Consider the following 18839-nt stretch of genomic DNA (forward strand, 5'->3'; position numbering starts at 1 on the left):
AGCGCCAAAGAGTAGGAACCAAAAACAAGACTTCGTGTTCAAGATTTGAATCGATACGCGATGTCGGCAACCATCGATCTATTCTCACTCTGCGGACAAATATACTACGGCTGCACATATATCGTAACAAGTCCACATGTAACTGAGAAATTCAGAATTGTGCCATTTCACTACTTACTCAAGCTAGTCGTTCATCATTTTCTGTGGGTTGTTTTCTTTCATTTCTTTGTATTCCATATCGTCTTCGGGGTGCTAGCTGTGCTGGTACGGCGGCTTGTTCAACTGGTTGATTTGGCCTCTGCTGCACAACCAAGTTGTTGCTTTTCCGGCAAATCAAATAACACAGCATAATTCCAACAGTTAGTCCAAGAGCGAAGGCTAAAACCAAGACAGCGATGTCTTGAATGAGCATCATGTCTGCGTCCGTAACGGAATGCTGCACATATGCGGCAAAAAGTACCGTATCGCCGAAATGACTTTGAGTTTGGGGACGGACTTTTTACCGGGAACCAACTTTTAACCAATCAGATTGCATGTTTAGCTATGTTTATATTGTTATGACGTACTCGGACAGTGTATTGTTGACTGTCTTTGTGGTTTCCACGTCTTCTTGCGTGGTCACTCATGGGTGGGATATCGATAACGTCTTCTTTCGTGGTTCGCTTGGTCACACATGGGTGGGATATTCCCGGGGGATATGGGGGATATTGTATTGTTCAGCACGTGTACGAATCGGCGAAGTTTTCGCGTTGATTTACAAAAATCAAGAATCAAGAGTGAAGGCAAAAGTCAGTCAACTCGTCCCCTGCAGAATGGACATAATTTCTATAGGGCTAGCTTTTCTTCTCGCAGGTCGATTGGCCACGCAACAGACTGATCGTTAATTCATTAATATGTAATCAAGTTCTTCTATTTCTGTTTCGGTTCAATCAACACTGCCCTTGCTGTCTGCAGGTTAATTACAACAGTATTGCCTACGCGAGCACTTCTGGACACTTCTGAATTCTGGTGGATGAGGTCAAAATTAAAAATAGGTAGTCGAGGACTATATGAAGCTACTTCTGTAGGAAGGAAATAAAATAAAAGGCAGTCTATGACTGCATGTGGCTATCGCAGTAAAGAAGCAATGTTGTATAAAATTCAGAGGGGTTTAATAATGAACTGCTCTAGTCAGTGCCAAAATTGTGCAGCTTAATTCGATCGTGTTGTCATATGGCCGAATTTGGTTTGCGCTGGAGGATTTCGGTTTGTTTACACTTTAATGAACAGGGGACAGTAATAGATATCATATGGTTTGGCTCTCCCATGGTTTACATAAGATCGCATGGTGAAGAAATTCCGTGAATCAAGACACACAGATAAACAGACAATAAGCTTTCTTAATAAATGAAAAATTTATTCAGACAGACCTGTGTTCACGCCTGTAAAGCAAATTCGTTTCAATTTTCGCCTCGAGTGAAGCTACGCGAGCTGCGAGTCACTAAACACAGGGCTGCAAATAACTAACGGGCAGGCGCCGGTCACGTTGTCCGGTCAAACATGTTTTTGCTCGGACACTACCCGTTTTTGGCCGGTCAAATTTTAACAGTCGTAACTCTTGCGATAGTGAACCTAGATTGCACAGTAATTCTTTTACAACTAAAAAAACAACAACTGAATCTAAGTCGGTTTGGCAATAAAAATTACAAGTTAATAGTTTTACTTCTCTTTACTGCAGAAGAAGCCTCGCATTCAGTACGTGGAACGGTTACGCAAGCTACAACCGCAATTGTCCGTTTTACTTCACATCTGGCAAAATCACTCAATTAAATATTATACTTTGGCAATCGCCACATCATTTCTACAACTGAACTTTAAGTAAAATGTGAAGAATATATGAAAGCTGAAGGGTTCAATCGATCTCTTAATTAATTTGAAGAAAGAAGCTAACTGAAATGTAAACATAAACAAGAAACACTTATATCGTCGAAAGGTTTCGATATTCGGCACTGTATGTAATTGTATTAAATGCATGGCTTCTTATTCCAGGTACAATTGTTGCGCTCGCTGACTTTCTTCCATTTAGAATCCCTTTAAGACAACCTTATTCTTCCACTTTTTGTGTTATACGCTCTATTTTTTGAGTTCATCGAGTGGTGAAATTATCAGAAAGCTTAGTAACCAAGCATGTTTTGCAGGGTGTGCCGGAAGTAACGTATGGTTTGTTCGCTTTTCGCACTTTGCAGCAAATGCTACGTGGAGTATTCTCGGTGCAGCAATATTATTCTTCGTGAGGGCGCTTTCCGATCATTCAATCAATCACTTTATTTAAGAGTCAATCATTGTATCTAACCAAAGGTAAAACCCTATACTAATTGGGAACACTTAAAAGTAAATAAAATAACGAAAGACACAATGATCTGCGGTCGCGACAGGACTTGATGACATCGTGGAAGTTTGCGACTACCGGGAATTTCTCGACCACTAATTTGTCTAGTTTTATATTCGTTTGTTTTTTCTTTCGGAAACATGAATGTTGTCCCTCGTGATTATCAAATAGAAAATTTCTCTGAACGAGTCTGTAAAGGACCGGACAAGATGTCCGGCAATCTAAGGATTTGTCCGGTCAATACCCGATTTTGACCGGACATTGTCCGTTGACCGGCCGTAATTTGCAGCCCTGAAACATGAACGAAGCCTAGTCGGCTCTGTGCTTTGCGAAACGGAACGAAATGGAAATCTGTACTTTGCGAAACGGAACGAAATGGAAATCTGTACTTTGCGAAACGGAAGGAAATGGAAATCTGTACTTTGCGAAACGGAACGAAATGGAAATCTGTACTTTGCGAAACGAAACGAAATGGAAATCTGTACTTTGCGAAACGAAACGAAATGAAAATCTGTACTTTGCGAAACGAAACGAAATGAACATCTGTACTTTGCAAAATGAAAATCTGCACTTTGCGAAACGGAAATCTGTACTTTGCGAAATGGAAATCTGTTGTTTGCGAAATGGAAATCTGTAATTTGCGAAATGAAAATCTGTACTTTGCGAAATGGATATCTGTTGTTTGCGAAATGGAAATCTGTACTTTGCGAAATGGAAATCGGTGCCATTATTTGACTCGGTATATTCCGTGTTCGAAATGCCAAAATATTCGGAAAATTCGGATGGTGCGAGGAAGCTTGGCGTTTTTGTTGCCAAAAATACATTCACCGGAAAATGTCACGTGAGGGATATTCAGTTAAAAATGAGCCGATAAAATACATTCTTCTGTTTTTGTTTTGTACACTCGAAAATGACGGCTTAAACAAATGTACGAACAAAGCATTTCTTTCAGAAGTCTTTGTTGTCTAAGTTAAGGGGCTACATGATGTTATTTGGCGCCAAGTGCTCCTTTGGCGGAAGTTGACTGTACGTGCCCCTTTCAGCCGGTAGGATACCTAAAACTCCACGCAGTTGACTTTATTACCTTTGATTTTTTCCCTGTGGTAGCACATTTCAGTTTCTACGGTTTCTTCAAATGAAGGGAATGCTAGAACTTGTCGTTTTCGAGGTCTACGCTCAATGGGAGATGATAGATATCTCTTTGCTCAGATTTAACTTTTGCGTTCATTCCTGATCTAGCGATCTTGTTTTTCACTAGCTATTAGCCACAGCGCGTCACCCAAGCCGAAAATGCACTGGACAGTAATTGAAATACTCCGAGAGGGAGTTGGTACCTATTTCTTGCAAAGCCTATCTCTTTGTTTTTCGGTTGCAACTAACTTCTGCTAAAACCGGAAGCGGATTATGGGCTGGTGCACCATATACCAAGTCACCAGTGACGTCACTCCGTAACGAGAGACTGATGATTGGTAGTCTAACGGATCGGCGGCTCGTTAGTTCAATGGATCGTTGCTTCGGTGGATCGTTGGTTCGATAGATCGTTGGTCCGATAGATCGTTGGTTCGATAGATCGTTGGTCCGGTAGATCGTTGGTTCGGTGGATCGTTGGTTCGATAGATCGTTGGTTCGGTGGATCTTTGGTTCGGTGGTTCGTTGGTTCGATAGATCGTTGGTTCGGTGGATCGTTGGTTCGTTGGTTCGATAGATCGTTGGTTCGGTGGATCGTTGTGACGTCACTGGTGACTTGGTATATGGTGCACCAGCCGGATTATGTCGGAATTTATAAATAGTCCTGCGACGATTGCGTGACCATAATACACCATGTAAATTTTCGAGGGGCCTGCGTTTTCGAGACACCCGGCTTCCTCGCGTCATCCGAATTTTCTGAATATCTTGTACAAGGAATATAGCGAGTCTTTTTATGGGTGGCAATTTCAAGCTGTTCAGATATAGCGTGTAAGTCAAAGTACAGATTTCCATTTCGCAAAGTACAGATTTTCATTTCGTTTCGCAAAGTACAGTAAGCTAAAACACAATTTCTCGTTTTTCGAAAATTTCGCCAAAGCTATTTGAAATATGACAAATCGACCAATTTAACGTAAAGCACGGTAAAATTCACATTCAAACCTGTAGTATTTTGTAAAGTAGATTCTCAGGAGAAAACAAAAATTTCCGAGAACGTCTACAGCTCATGTGATGATTTGCAGATCTTGTTTCCCATCGCACATGTTTCGCCTTGACATAATCTCGAACAGGCATTTCTCCGCTATGAACTCACTGATTTCCTCTTTTTAAGCATCCGAATGTTCCTTACAAGTTGTTCTTTTGATTTACAGTATTGCAAACCTGTAATTTCGTTTCAAGAACTACAAACTGCCACCATGAAAATTCACGCATGAAAGACGCGGCAGCCATTTTGAAAAGCGCTTTGCATTATTACTAAAAATAGATTCTGCCACTGAGACCCGCCGCATAGACTCAACAGACCGCGTACCGGTGAGTGTACAATTTCCGAGAACGTTTACAGCTCATGTGATCTTGTTTCCCATCGCACATGTTTCGCCTTGACGAACAGGCATTTCTCCGCTATGAACTCACTGATTTCCTCTTTTTAAGCAGCCGAATGTTCCTTACAGGTTGTTCTTTTGATTTACAGTATTGCAAACCTGTAATTTCGTTTTAAGAACTACAAACTGCCACCATGAAAATTCACGCGTGAAAGACGCGGCAGCCATTTTGAATAGCGCTTTGCATTGTTACTAAAAATAGATTCTGCCACTGAGACCCGCCGCATAGACTCAACAGACCGGTCAGTGTGAAATGCAGACTGGAGACGGGGGGTAGAATGCAGATTCGGGGTAAAATGCAAAATGCAGACTGAACACTGCAGACCAAGGTTAAAATGCAGGCTAAATTATAAAGACTATCTTTTTAAAGTTAAAACACTCGAGGACTGGGTCGCGACCTCACAAGTCGGTTTTTAGCGATAAGGTACAAAGGTACCAAGGTTGGTATGACACCGTGATCACGTGGGAAGTCACATGGTCAAGTCAAGTTCGCGGTCTTTTGTCGCAAGATGTCGTCGGGAAGTGACGAGGAAGAAATTGCGGAAATTACTCGTGTTCAATTCGATCATGGCTTTGTACAATGAACTCCTGAATCTAATTTAACCGTTTTTTGCTTTCCTTTTTGCCATAAAACTGTCATAAGTATCCTTTCGATCGGCCCCCACGTTTGCTCGCCATGTTATTTTTTTACTTCACAAACCGCAATCACCGGCTCCCGGGCGCAACTTCCGAGCACATAGTAATTTACGGTAAATATTTTAAGTAACGCAATCGTAACGCAATATAAACTAAGCGGTCTACGATCGAATTGAACTCTTCTGGACCCTGTCTTTTCTGTTGGAAAATCAAGTTCACTTCAAAGCATTTGGTTTGCCAGTGACGTCATCACTGTCATAAAATTTCTCTCAAAGGCTTCTTATGTTTGTTCCACCGATGTGGCCGGCTCTTCACTAATTAGCTCTATAGTGATCTTTTGCTTCCCTGTCCGCACTGCGCATGTGCTGACAAATGTTTGCGTTTTTACTCTCCACGCAGATTCTTTTTCAAAACTTTCTTCTTCAAAAGATTTCACTTTTGGAGATCGTTTGCAAAACTTTCCGGTTTTAAAAGATTTCACGGTAGAGATCGTTTTCGAAAAACGTTCCGTTTTGAATTTGGATTATATATACATCGCACTCGACTGCTCGCCTCCGCAAGGTAAAGATTACGGTGTTAGCTCTCTCGGTGAGCGCTTTTTTTGCTCTCAGAGCAAATGTCGGAATAAAATATTATTTAAATAATAACAAACAAAGATTACGGACTATGGCGCTAAGCAACGACACCAGGATAAGGGATCCAATCAAATCTGAGCGTGCGCGCAACCAGGGGCGACCAGTATGAGTGCTTGTTATGCCGGTGAACGCACGAGACAGAGGTTCTTGAGCGCAAATCATTTGATGTTTGTTTCAAACTGTTTATTGTCAGGCGACCAGCATGTTGGAGAAGAGTTTGGCGCAAGACGAGACATACACTGACGCTGTTTGTTTTGCTCGCTTTACTATGTCTAAGGAAATTAGATACTACTCGTAGCCCAGTTTCAATATTGTCGAGCTGTCTGTGTTTTCACATGTTTTCTTTCTTGTTTTTTCTCGGTCATATGGAGGCAGCGTATCGGAATCTCATTTTTCCTTTAGTTTCTTCGGAGTTTTTCTTTTGCTCAAAAGTTTAACTATAAATATATTTTAACCTGCAGGGCATTATAAACTACACGGAAAGTTAACCTATTAATCACTGGAGTGTGAGCTATAATTATTGGGAACTGATTTAGCCGTTTCACTACTTTCCCAAAGCAGGCGTTCGTCATGTTCTATAGGTTGTTGTCTTCCGATTCTTTGTTGTCCTTGTCGTCTTCCTGCTGGTAGACTGCAAGCAGTCCCTTTCTGGATAGTCGAGAGGTCGCGCGAAATAGCCGAGCGGGAAAAAAAAACTAGAGCGAATGAGCGGAAGGGGGCTTGGGGAGAGGCGGGAAAAAGTCTCTTCTCGTTTATTTCTCCTCGCTCCAGTCTCGCGCTATGAGCACACCATCTCGACTAACCAGAAAGGGACTGCTTGCAGTCTATCCTGCTGGTGTAGCGGGTTGTTCAACTGGCTGATCTGGCGTCTGCTGCACGAGCATGTTTCTGCTTTTCCGGCAAATCAAATAACACAGTAAGTGTCTAACAGTCAGTCCCAGAGTGAAGACTAAAACCAAGACAGCGATGTCTTGAATGGGCATCATCACCATTATGTCTTGGTCCGTAACGCTGCAAGAAAATGCTCTTCAGATTGACTGTCCCGCTCTCCTTATACCTCTTGAGATGACGTCGGTTCGGATCTGAAGTTGACCAATTAGATTTTGGCTGCGGTTGGTGTTTACATTCTTCCGCAGTAACTACACATTCATTTGCGAGAGTGTGCACGTGTTACCTCTTTTATACGACCATTTCTTTCGTCTGCTCACGGGTGAGATACCGTTTTGTTTGCATCAGCCGCACTCGGTTTTCGGCTAATATAAAAATATTAAGAATCAAGACTGCAAGCAAATGTCAGTCAGCAAGTTCTAGAATGGACATCATTTCTAGCATTTTTCTTCTGCTCAGAAACATTTATCGTCAAAGACACTTATCGGGCCGGGTAAGTAACCGGGACTTTCGAGAAGCCCCAAGGTCTAAAAAATATATCTTTATGAATGAACAATATACAGCCGTGGAGTATGTTTCGGAGGCAAGAATTTGTTTGCTATTTCATTTCTTATAAATTAGAAAATTGACAGGAGCAAATTTTGTAACGGCAAACAAATAAAACATGAAACGCACTTTCTTTTTTTATTACATAATAATTGCTTACGTGGTACTTTCTTATATTACTTACAACACTTGCTACCTTTACTTATACTGACAACTTTTAGAAATTACTTACGTGTGTGCAATACTCTTACACATTGCTGATATTTTGCATTATGCATGCATGAAGAAAGAAGAAACACGCAATCTTTTGCTACTGTGCATAAGTGCTGACAGTTTTTGCTCCCTCTTGCGTGTTTGCTCGCTTTACTATGTCTAAGGAAATTACATACTACTCGCATCCCACTTTCAATATTGTCGAGCTTTCTGTGTTTTCATAGAATTTCTTCAGTGCAATTTTTTTTATGAACGTTCTTAGTCATACCTAGAGTGCATAGCATGCTGTGGTTTTTTTTTCTTGTGAATCTACTCGATTATATGGAGGCAGCGTATTGGAATCTTCATTTTTGCTTTGGTTTTTTCGGAGTTGTTCTTTTGCGTAGAAGTTTATCTATAAATAGTTCAACCAGCAGGGCATTATGATTAACAAACAACAGGGTCACTATGCGGAAAGTCAACCAATTGAATAATAATCATGTTCAGAAATGATAAAGATAAATATGAAACACGGCTTACAACTTAGTTGCTGCGTTTGAGTTATTTTACAATTCAGCTAACGTGCTAAGGTGCAACACGGACATTGTCTAATTGGCTTTTTATCACTTTTTCTACTTGCATCTTTTAGCTCCGTCTCAGTAATGATGACCAAGTTCTTCTACTGCATCTAATAGCCCTAGAAGAAACAATAGTGATCATTGAGCCTTTAGGCTACCGTACTTGATAACTGGCAACATTATGACTCCTTTGGAACTTGGGGAAAATAAGCAATAAATTTTATTTTCGTGACGTTTTTCCAAAAAGGTGAACTTATGACCGTGGGGGTATTGAGGCGTAGTCAGAATCGTTAACTACAACGAGGACAACTGGAAATTAGAAATTTCAGTTTTCGCCAAAAAAAAAAATAGGAACCAAAAACAAGATTTGAATATATACACGACGTTGGCAAATATCGTTCCATTTTACGCACAAAAATGAAGTAGAAGCAGATTGCAAAGCGTCCACATGTAACTGAAAAAATTCTGAATTGCGGCCGTTTCACTACTTACCCAAAATAGGCATTCGTCATGTTCAATAGGTTGTTTTCTTCCGATTCTTTGTTGTCCATGTCGTCTTCGTGCTGGTGTAGCGGGTTGTTCAACTGGCTGATTTGGCCTCTGCTGCACAACCAAGTCGGTGCTTTTCCGGAAAATCAAATAACACAGCATAAGTCCAACAGTCAGTCCCAGAGCGAAGGCTAAAACCAAGACGGCGATGTCTTGAATGGGCATCATCACCATTATGTCTTAGTCCGTAACGCGCAAGAAAATGCTCCTCAGACTTGCTGTCCCGCTCTCCTTATACCCCTGAGATGACGTCGGTTCGGATCTGAAGTTGACCAATTAGATATTGGCTGCGGTTGCATGTTTACATTCTTCACATTCTCAAAATAATGGACATTTCCTTCTTCCAATAATAGTGGTTTTCATTTTGGCTTATGTTGCGCCATATTAATTTGCGATCGTGTTCCGGCGTGACTTCTTTGTATACCACCATTGTCTGCTTCCGTTGCTGTTTTCACGGGTGAGATACAATTTTGTTTCGGCTGATATAAAAATATAAAGAATCAAGACTGCAAGCAAAAGTCAGTCAGTGAGTTCTAGAATGGACATAATTTCAGTCTATCATTTCTTTTTCTCGCAGGTCGCTTACTTCTCAGTTAAGAATATGGAAATGCAACAGACTGATCATTCTGACAAAAAAAATGATGTTTTAGCATCTTTTCGGTTCATTCCACGATCCCATCGTATTTCGTTCAGATCTAGTCGAAACATCGACAAGTGATTCAATTGGAACCAATTTATGCTGCTGTTCACATTCTTCTGTAGTAACTACACATTCATTTGCGAGAGTGTGCACGTGTGACCTCTTGTATGCGACCATTTCTTTCGTCTGCTCACGGATGAGATACAGTTTTGTTTGCATCAGCCGCAGACAGGTTTCGGCTGATATAAAAATATAAAGAATCAAGACTGCAAGCAAAAGTCAGTCAGCAAGTTCTGGAATGGACATCATTTCTAGCATTTTTCTTCTGCTCAGAAACATTTATCACCAAAGACACTTATCAGGCCGGGTAAGTTACCAGGACTTTCGAGAAACGGGCCCCAAGGTCTGAAAAAGAAATCTTCATGAATGAACAATATACAGCCGTGGAGAATGTTTCGGAGGCAAGAATTTGTTTGCTATTTCATTTCTTATAAATTAGAAAAATTGACAGGAGCAAATTTTGTAACGGCGGACAAATAAAACATGAAACGCATTTTCCTTTTTTATTACATAATAATTGCTTACGTGTTTCTTTGTTATATTACTTACAACACTTGCCACCTTTACTTATACTGATAACTTTTAGAAATTACTTACATGTACAGAGTACTCTTACACATTGCTGACATCTTACATTATGCATGAAGAAAGAAAAAACAGGCAATCTTTTGCTACTGTACATAAGTTCTGACAATTTTTGCTCCCTCTTGCGTGTTTGCTCGCTTTACTATGTCTAAGGAAATTACATACTACTCGCATCCCAGTTTCAATATTTTCGAGCTTTCTGTGTTTTCATAGAATTTCTTCAGTGCAATTTTTTTTATGAACGTTCTCTGTCGTACCTAGAGTGCATAGCATGCTGTTGCTTTCTTCCTTGTGAATCTACTCGATTATATGGAGGCAGCGTATCGGAATCTTCATTTTCCCTTTAGTTTCTTCGGAGTTGTTCTTTTGCTCAGAAGTTTATCTATAAATAGTTCAACCAGCAGGACATCATGATTAACGGAAACAACAGGGTCACTATGCGGAAAGTCAACCAATTGAATAATAATCATGTTCAGAAACGAAAAAGATAAATATGAAACACGGCTTACAACTTGCTGCGTTTGAGTTATTTAACAATTCAGCTAACGTGCTAAGGTGCAACACGGACATTGTCTAATTGGCTTTTTATCACTGACTTTTTCTACTTGTATCTTTTAGCTCCGTCTCAGTAATGATGACCAAGTTCTTCTACTGCATCTAATAGCCCTAGAAAAAACGATATTGATCATTGAGCCTTTAGGCTACCGTACTTGATAACTGGCAACATCATGACTCCCTTGGAACTTGGGGAAAATAAGCAATAAATTTTATTTTCGTGACGTTTTTCCAAAAAAGGTGAACTTATGACCGTGGGGGTATTGAGGCGCAGTCAGAATCGTTAACTACAACGAGGACAACTGGAAATTAGAAATTTCAGTTTTCGCCAAAAAAAAAAAAAATAGGAACCAAAAACAAGATTTGAATATATACCCGACGTTGGCAAATATCGTTCTATTTCTCGCACAAAAATGAATTAGAAGCAGATTGCAAAGCATCCACATGTAACTGAAAAAAATCTGAATTGCGGCCGTTTCACTACTTACCTAAAGCAGGCATTCGTCATGTTCAGTAGGTTGTTTTCTTCCGATTCTTTGTTGACATTGTCGTCTTCGTGCTGGTGTAGCGGGTTGTTCAACTGGCTGATTTGTCCTCTGCTGCACAACCAAGTCGGTGCTTTTCCGGAAAATCAAATAACAGCATAAGTCCAACAGTTAGTCCAAGAGCGAAGGCTAAAACCAAGACAGCGATGTCTTGAATGGGCGTCATGTCTTCGTCCGTAAAGAAGATGAGCTGAAGCAACGTCTTACATGCAGCAAAAGTAACCTATTTTGATAAGCATTTGTAGGATCTGAATTTCACCATATATTTTGATGAAACTAAATTTGAACCAATCAGATTTAAGCTGCGGTTGCAAGTTTCGCATTCGATATTCTTAACCTTCTGTTTACTACTTAAGGAATTTGTTAACGGTAACGTGGAACTTGACAGTTTTCCTCGAACCACCTTGGTCACGGGTGAGATACTGCATTGTTACACTATTGATCACATGGTTTTCGGGTTGATTTACAAAAATCAAGAATCAAGAGTGCAGGCAAAAAGTCAGTCAACTCGTTTCAGAATGGACATCATTTCTATAGGGCTAGTTTTTCTTCTCGATAGGTCGCTTACATCTCAGTTAAGAATGTGGCAACGCAATAGACTGATCATTGTGATGATGAAGTTCTACTTATCGTCTCGGTTCAAACCACAGTCCCATTGTATTTCGTCCAGGCTGGCGGAAACAGCAACGTAATTCAAGTGCAACAAACGTCTACGCCATTACTTCAGAACTGATTAAAAGTTGATTGGTTTTCTTTTCGCGTTAGTATAAGTGGAATCACTAATTGGCTCTACAGAGGTCTTTTGCTTTCTTGTCCGCCCTGCTTATATGTTGGCAAAAGTTAGCGTTTTTGCTCTCCACGTGAATTCTTTTTCAAAACTTCCTGTCTTAAAAAGATTTCACTTTTGGAGGTCGTTTTCAAAAGAATGTTTGGCCATTCGCTTCGATTTTGGTGGATGTCTCCACAGTTTAAGGAAAAAATTAAAATAAGTAACCAAAGGTTTTTAAACAGCGCGTGTCGCGTGTGTCGGTTCCATCCACAATGCCATTGTGGTTTGCCCCCAGGCTTTTTCAACAGCGAAACCCTTTCTCCTCGACACAAAACTATTAAATTGTTTTTCTCCTCCTGTCGCGTGTTGCGTCTTCTCGCGAGAGGCAAATTTTTGCGCGCTCTCTGGGGTTCCCTCCCTTTACTTACAGTTTTAATGTTCAGCGGTACCTTGAGTACAGAGCTCGATGTGACATTTGTCGAGTTCGTCTTTTGTTTAGAACGGTTCAACTGAATCCTTGACAACGTTGTCGGTTACACATCAAGCATAAAATTTATTTCGCATCATTGGCATACGGCGAAACAGTTATTATTACATCGCGTCCAGAAACGTGAAGGATAAATATTAAACACAGCTCACAATGGCTTGCGTTTTCGATTTATTACACTTCATCTTACATGTTAAAATGCAGCATATTGTCCACTTGGCTTTTTATCCTTTTTTCTGTATTTATTAGCTCCGTCTGAAATGTTCAACATGTGCCGTTCTACTGCATCTAATGACCCTAAAAAACAATACTGCGATCATTTAGCCTAAGGCTACTACCACTACGACTCTTAGGGATACTATTACAAGGACAACTGGAATGTGGAAATTTTTAATTTTCGCCAAAGAGAAGTAACAAAAGACAAGACTTCGTGTTCAAGATATTTGAATCGATACGCGACATCGGAAAACATCGTTTCATTCTTCGCACAAATGTACAACGGTTGATAAAGTAGCAAGTCCACATGTAACTGAGCAATTCTGAATGGCAGCCGTTTCACTACTTACCCAAGCTAGCCGTTCATCATGTTCCGTGGGTTGTTTTCTTCCAATTCTTTGTATTTCATTTGGTCTTCGGGGTGCTGTTACGGCGGCTTGTTCAACTGCCCGATTTGGCGTTCCCTGCACAACCAAATTGCTGGTATTTCGGAAAATCAAATAGCACGGCAGTCCAAAAGTCAGTGCCTGCCGTTCATCATGTTCCGTGGGTTGTTTTCTTCCATTTGGTCTTCGGGGTGCTGGCACGGCGGGTTCAGGTTCAACTGGATAATTTCCCCTCTGCTGCACAACCAAGTTGCGGTTTTTCCGGAAAATCAAATAACCCAGCATAAGTCCAAAAGTCAGACCCAGAGTGAAGGCAAAAACCAAGCCAGCGATGTCTTGAATGGGCGTCATGTCTTCGTCTGTAAAGAAGTTCAGCAGAATCAACGTCGTACATGCGGCAAAAGTGTCTGCAGTCTGACGGAAATGCCCTGATCCTACTTTGATATGCACTTGTAGGATCTGAATGCCACCAATCATTTTGATGGAACTAAATTTGAACCAATCAGATTTAAGCTGCGGTTGCAGGTTAACATTCTTAACCCCAGTGTACTTCGGTATTTATTAACGTGGAACCTCTCAGTGGAAAGACTCCCCCGACTGAGAACCACCTTGGTCACGGCTGAGATACTGCGTTTTTACCGCGTTACCCCGTTGACATCATTTCTATAGGGCTAGTTTTTCTTTTCGATAGGTCGCTTACATCTCAGTCAAGAATTTGCGACGCAATAGACTGATCGTTGTGATGATGAAGTCCTACTGATCGTTTCCCTTCAATCCTCAGTTCCATTGTGGTTTGCCCCCAGGCAAGCGGACACAGCAAAGTTATTCAAGTGCAACAAACGTCTACGCTAGTACTTTAGAACTAATTATAAGTTGATGAACTTCTTTTCGCCTAGAAATGGACTCACTAGTTAGCATTAGAGAGGTCTTTTGCTTCCCTGTCCGCCCTGCGTATATGTTGGCAAAAGTTAGCGTTTTTGCTCTCCACGCGAATTCTTTTTCAAAGCCTCCTGTCTTCAAAAGATTTAACTTTTGGAGATCGTTTTTAAAAGCATGTTGGGCCATTTGCTTCGATTTTGGTGGGTGTTTACATAGTTTGAGGAAATTATTAAAATAAGTTACCCAAAGGTTTTTTTAACAGCGAAACCTTTTCTCCTCGACACAAAACTACTAAATTGCTTTTCTCTTCCTGCTGCGTGTTGCATCTCGTCGCGAGAGGCAAATTTTTGCGCGCTCTCGGGGGTTTCCTTGCTTTACTTACAGTTTAAATTTTCAGCGGTACCTTGAGTACAGAGCTCGATGTGATATTTGTTGAGTTCGTCTTTCTTTAGAACGGTTCAACCGGATCCTTGACAACGTTGTCGGTTACACATCAAGCATAAAATTTAATTTTGCATCATTGGCATACGGCGAACCAGTTGTTATTATATCGCGTCTAGAAACGTGAAGGATAAATATTAAACACAGCTCACAATGGTTTGCGTTTTCGATTTATTACACTTCATCTTACATGTTAAAATGCAGCATATTGTCCACTTGGCTTTTTATCCTTTTTTTCTGTATTTATTAGCTTCGTCTGAAATGTTCAGCATGTGCTGTTCTACTGCATCTAATGACCCTAAAAAACAATAGTGCCCGATTCAGTAATATTTAGCCTTAGGCTACGAGAAGCACATTCTGAAAACTATGAACCCAAGATACAAGTTTAGGTAAAATAAACAATAAATTTAGAGCTGTGAAAATTTTGTGACTCTGAAAACTTTCGTGATGTTTTTCAAAAAAGGTGAATTTGTGACCTCGGGGGTGTGTAGCCGCAGTCAGAATCGTTAACTACAACAAGGACAACTGGAAATTGGAAATTTCAGTTTTCGCCAAAGAGAAGTAACAAAAGACAAGACTTCGTGTTCAAGATATTTGAATCGGTACGCGACATCGGTAAACATCGTTCCATTCTGGGCACAAGTCTACAACAGTTGATAAAGTAGGGAGTCCTCACGTAACTGAGCAATTCTGAATTGTATCGTTTCACTCCTTACTCAAGCGAGCCGTTCGTCATGTTCCGTGGGTTGTTTTCTTCCAATTCCTTGTATTTCATTTGGTCTTCGGGGTGCTTGTACGGTGGCTTGTTCAACTGGCTGATTTCCCCTCTGTCCTACAACCAAGTTGCTGCTTTTCCGGACAATTAAAGAACACGGCATAAGTCCAACAGTCCGTCCCAGCCGTTCGTCATGTTCCGTGGGTTGTTTTCTTCTAATTCTTTGTATTCCATTTCGTCTTTGGGTGGCTTCGACAGCGGCTTGTTCAACTGGTTGATTTCGCCTCTGCTGCACAACCAAGTTGCTGCTTTTCTCGAAAATCAAATAACACGGCAGTCCGACAGTCACTCCCAGCGGAGTGAAGTCAAAATTCAAGCCAGCGATATCTTGAATGGGCGTAATGTCTTCGTCCGTAAAGAAGATGAGCAGAATCAACTTCGTACATGCGGCAAAAGTGTCTGCAGTCTGACTGAAATGCCCTGACCCTACTTTGATATACACTTGTAGGATCTGAATTTCACCAATCATTTTGATGGAACTAAATTTGAGCCAATCAGATTTAAGCTGCGGTTGCATGTTTACATTCTTAACTCCAGTGTACTTACGGTATTTATTAACGTGGAACCTCTTAGTGGAAAGAGTCCCCGACTGAGAACCACCTTGGTCACGGGTGAGATACTGCGTTGTTACCGCGTTACCGCGTTGACATCATTTCTATAGGGCTAGTTTTTCTTTTCGATAGGTCGCTTACATCTCAGTCAAAAATGTGGCAACGCAATAGACTGATCATTGTGATGATGAAGTTCTACTGATCGTTTCCCTTCAATCCTCAGTTCCATTGTGGTTTGCCCCCAGGCAAGCGTACACAGCAAAGTTATTCAAGTACAACAAACGTCTACGCCAAGTTTATGAACTTCTTTTGGCGTAGAAGTGGAATCACTAGTTAGCATTACAGAGGTCTTTTGCTTTCCTGTCCGCACTGGGTATATGTTGTCAATAGTTAGCGTTTTTGCTCTCCACGTGAATTCTTTTTCAAAGCCTCCTGTCTTCAAAAGATTTAACTTTTGGAGATCGTTTTTAAAAGAATGTTGGGCCATTCGCTTCGATTTTGGTGGGTGTTTACATAGTTTAAGGAAATAATTAAAATAAGTTACCCAAAGCATTTTAACAGCGAAACCTTTTCTCCTCGACACAAAACTATTAAATTGTTTTTCCTCTTCCTGCTGCGTGTTGCATCTTCTCGCGAGAGGCAAATTTTTGCGCGCTCTCTGGGGTTCCCTTGCTTTACTTACAGTTTAAATATTCAGCGGTACCTTGAGGACAGAGCTCGATGTGATATCTGGCGAGTTCGTCTTTTGTTTAGAACGGTTCAACCGGATCCTTGACAATGTTGTTGGTTACACATCAGAAATAAAATTTATTTCGTATGATTGGCATACGGCGAAACAGTTATTATTATATCGCGTCCAGAAACGTGAAGGATAAATATTAAACACAGGTCACAATGGTTTGCGTTTTAGATTTATTACACTTCATTTTACATGTTAAAATGCAGCATATTGTCCACTTGGCTTGTTATCCCTTTTTCTGTATTTATAAGCTTCGTCTGAAATGTTCAACATGTGCCGTTCTACTGCATCTAACGACCCTAAAAAACAATAGTGCGTTCATTTAGCCTAAAGCTACTACTACTACGACTCAGAGAAAGACTAATACAAGGACAACTGGAATTTGGAAATTTCAGTTTTCGCCAAGGAGAAGTAACAAAAGACAAATCTTCGTGTTTGAGATATTTGAATCGATACGCGACATCGGAAAATATCGTTTCAGTCTTCGCACAAGTGTACTACAGTTGATAAAGTAGCCGAGCTCACATGTTACTGAGAAATTATAAATTGTACTGTTTCACTACTTACCTAAGCTAGCCGTTCATCATGTTCCGTGGGTTGTTTTCTTCCATTTTGTCTTCGGGGTGCTTGTACGGCGGGTTGTTCAGCTGGCTGATTTGGCGTCCCCTGCACAACCAAATTGCTGGTGTTTCGGAAAATCAAATAGCACGGCAGTCCAAAAGTCAGTCCCTGTCGTTCATCATGTTCCGTGGGTTGTTTTCTTCCATTTCGTCTTGGGGGTGCTTGTACGGCGGGTTGTTCAACTGGCTGATCTCCCCTCTGCTGCACAACCAAGTTGCTGTTAAAATGCAGCATATTGTACACTTGACTTTTTATCCCTTTTTCTGTATTTATTAGCGCCGTCTGAAATGTTCAACATGTGCCGTTCTACTGCATCTAACGACCCTAAAAAACAATAGTGCGGTCATTTAGCCTAAGGCTACTACTACTACGACTCAGAGAAAGACTACGACAAGGACAACTGGAATGTGGAAATTTCAGTTTTTGCCAAAGAGTAGTAATAAAAGACAAGACTTCGTGTTTAAGATTAATGAATCGATACGCGACATCGGAAAACATCGTTCCATTCTGCGCACAAATATACTACGGGTACATATTGTAACAAGCCCACATGCAACTGAGAAATTCTGAATTGTACCGTTTCACTACTTACTCAAGCTAGCCGTTCATCATGTTCCGTGGGTTGTTTTCTTCCAATTTTTTTGTGTTCCATTTCGTCTTCGATGTGCTGGTTTGGCGGGTTGTTCAACTGGCTGATTTGCCCTTGGCTGCACAACCAAGTTGCTGTTTTTCCGGAAAGTCAAATAACACAGCATAAGTCCAACAGTCAGTCTAAATGCGAAGGTAAAAACCAAGCCAGCGATGTTTTTAAATGGGCGTCATGTCTTCGTTTGTAAAGAAGATGACTAGAAGCAACGTCGTACATGCGGCAAAAGTATCTTCTTACCGATCAGTCTGACTGAAATAACGTGATCCCACTTTGATATGAATCTGTAGGATCTCACACCCATCAATTTGATGGAATAAAATTTGAACCAATCAGATTTAAGCTGCGGTTGCATGTTTACATTCAGTTTATGCGAAACCCACAGTGGAAAAGCTGTGGAAAGATTTCCTTTTAGAGCCACCTTGGTCACGGGTGAGGTACCGTGTGGTTTTACACCATGATACGGGCGAGATACCGCATTGTTACACCATGTAATACATCGGCTAAATATACAAAAATTAAGAATCAAGAGTGCAGGCAAAAGTCAGTCAACTCGTTCCAGAATGGACACCATTTCTATAGGGCTAGTTTTTCTTCTCGATAGGTCGCTTTCATCTCATTTAAGAATGTGGCAACGCAATCGACTGATCATTGTGATGATGAAGTTCTACTGATCGTCTCGGTTCTGTCCACGGTGCCATTGTATTACGTCAGGCGTGACGGGTTGAGGTGAACCCTAATCAAAAGTTTATTTTAGGCGCGCGCATTGTTATAAACTGACCAATCAAGCATGTCATTTCAGCAGTGTGGTTTTCGCCGTTCTAACTTTCGACAAACGCATGAGAAACGATACAAAAAATATTTGTTGATTTTAGCAAAAAAGTATATTTGATTTAAGAGATTTACAACCTAAAGCACTTGGTCAAGTTTTAGTTGAAAAAGCTAGAAAACTTGTCCGCGCCGCGCATGTGTTGACAAATGTTTG

At 40.8% G+C, this 18839-nt stretch overlaps 1 protein-coding gene and 1 long non-coding RNA gene across 2 annotated transcripts in view; one reads left to right on the top strand and one right to left on the bottom strand.

The window, feature by feature from the left end:
* LOC146452596 (anaphase-promoting complex subunit 7-like) overlaps positions 1-18839 on the top strand; it is a 46842-nt gene that overhangs the window by 11408 nt on the left and 16595 nt on the right. The gene's annotated exons all lie outside the window — the stretch shown is intronic.
* LOC146452597 (uncharacterized) lies at positions 7668-9361 on the bottom strand. The gene is made up of 2 exons (XR_014859709.1): positions 8903-9361; positions 7668-8529 (listed from the first exon to the last, which is right to left on the bottom strand). It is a non-coding gene; the product is annotated as an uncharacterized LOC146452597 (long non-coding RNA).

Source organism: Pavona decussata, unplaced genomic scaffold, assembly GCF_977016875.1.
Source record: "Pavona decussata unplaced genomic scaffold, jaPavDecu1.1 SCAFFOLD_366, whole genome shotgun sequence".
Lineage (NCBI taxonomy): Eukaryota > Metazoa > Cnidaria > Anthozoa > Scleractinia > Agariciidae > Pavona > Pavona decussata.